Consider the following 2,413-nt stretch of genomic DNA (forward strand, 5'->3'; position numbering starts at 1 on the left):
ACTACATCCGCAAAGATCTTATTTCCAAATTATGTCACATTCTGATGTTTCAGGTGGATGTGGATTTGGGGGGACATTATTCAACCCACCACACTCTGCCCTCTGATCCCCTTAAAAGTCACTTTGGTCTCATGTTCAGAATATATCCGCCCATCCTCCCAACTCTCAGAGTCTTAACCCATTCCAAAAGGGAGAGGAGAATGGACCGAAGGACAGAGTCGCTGGTCCCAAGCAAGTCTGAAGCCTGAAGAAGCAGCCAGAGACTTCAGGGCCCAAGAATAATCCTCTGTGGCCCGACACTCTGTCCTCTAGGCACATGGCAGCAGCCCTGCTCTCTGAGGCCCTGGGCACCCCGTCAGGGAGTTCATACCACCAGACAAGAACCCCTACAGACCTGGCCTGGGGTCCCCACCTCTGTCCCGGTGCTGGGCTGAGAGGGTGCACCCCCAATTTCTCTAGGAACAGGGGTTCCCACCGCACCACCGGTGTCCCTTCAGACCTAATTTAACAATCTGGGCAGGTTCCCTTCTGCCCAACAGCCCTTCCCCCATTGGCCTCCTGCCCCCCCACCCCCAGGTTTTACAAGCAGCTTTGTTTGAAAATGTCCTCAGCTAAACATCCAAGTTCGTCCCTTCCAGTGTCTCCTTTGTGCTCAACCTGAGAGCGTGGTTCAGCCAGGCTCTGCCACACTCAATTCCCCAATGCCCTCCCCAGAGGAGCCTTTCTCGTCCCTATTTCTACCGAGAAGCTCTTGGAGGATATTGAGGCACCTTCATCCCGTGCCCCAAACTCATCCAGTTCCCAGCTCCTCAGCCACTCCCGCCGCCCAGCGTTTGCTAGCACAAAGTCGGGGCTAGATCACTGGAGAAGAACACATTGCCACAAAGTTGCCAACAACAGAACTTAAATTCATCAAAACAACAGAAATGTATCCTCTCTTGGTTCCGGAAGCCAGGACCCTGGGGTCAAGGTGCGGGCAGGGCCACACTCCCTCTGGAAGCAGCGGGGAGGGCCCTCGCGCACCTTCCAACCCTGCTCGCTCTGCCTGTCCAGCTCTCCACTGCCTTTGGGTGCGCCAGGCCGCCGCGCTGTCACGTGGCCGTCCCGGAGTATCCTCTCTTCTGATACAGACCCAGTTAGGAGGTTACGGTCTGCTCTATCCTTACTTTAACTAATATCACATTTTGAGGTTCCAGGTGGACATGAATCAACCCAAGACACCTGCGTTGGCTCGCTCCCCTTCTCCCTTCTCCACCTTGTTCTCCCCCCACCGCAGTTTCCCTAGGAGGCCTCCCGAGTAAATTCCTTGCATTCAACTTGTACAGCAAGGTCTGCCACTGAGAGAACCTTACATGACACAGACCCCTGCTCTGAGCTCCCAGGGACCCCCTGAAGATGCACCCCCCACCCTGAGCTCCCCGGGATCCCCCAAAGACACAGCCCCCCACTCTGAGCTCCTGGGGACCTGCCGAAGACACGGCCCCCAACCCAAGCTCCCTGGGAGCCCCCAAAGATGCGGACCCCTGCACTGAGCACCTGGGGACTCCCCGAAGACACGCCCTCCCATGCTGAACTGTCGTGTACCCCTCTCTGGGCAGGGGAAGATGATGGCCCCTTTCTGTGAGGTTTTGGGAGAATGTTGTGGGCTCTCGGCTGAGGACCATGTGCACTTCCTGCTCTGGGGAGCAGGAGTCCTTGGGAATGACCCCATTATTTTTTCTTGAAGAGGATGGGCTGCTCACCAGTTTCCTGGTACCCCTTTGGGGGCCGATGTGTTTTGGGGGTGTCATTCACTTCTCCGGGTTTTGACAAGGCACAGGGCAGCAGAGCCCCTGTCGAATGGAGACTTGTATCACAGCAGGCAAAGGGGACCCTTCCGTTCTTCCCAGGGTCACTGCCAGCCCGACTTCAGGTGGGGAGACAGGGCCAAAGCAGGACACGGTGGAGGCCGCTGGCCGGCCCCTACAGACAGCAGTGGCCGGGTGGGCGGAGCAGCGGTGAGCGGGAAAGCTCACTGCACGTGCTTTATTCTCACACAGCTGCTTAGGGGAAGTCCGAGATGGGTCTGCTCCCCAGTCCTGGTGTGGGCCTCTGGGCCCCTGCCCTGTGCAATGCTGGGGGCCGCCGGGACCAGCCCTGAGCAGGGAGGAGGGAGCTGGACGGCAATGCTCCCACCGGGGTTGCCAGGCAGGCTGGGAAGGCCTGAACGCGCACAGCAGGAGGGGAGCCTGCAGGCCACACCAGGGCTGTGGGTCAGGGGCCTCCATCGGCACTTTGCACCCACAGGCAGGCACCGAGCCCAGAAGTCCATCCAGCCAGAGGGGCCAGGCCGGGCCGGTCAGGCCTCGGAGCCAGCAGGGTGGAGGTGGCCGGTTTCCCAGGATGGAATGTGCAGAATGTGGGGTGGGCACCT

This window comes from Lutra lutra, chromosome 13, assembly GCF_902655055.1.
Source record: "Lutra lutra chromosome 13, mLutLut1.2, whole genome shotgun sequence".
NCBI lineage: Eukaryota > Metazoa > Chordata > Mammalia > Carnivora > Mustelidae > Lutra > Lutra lutra.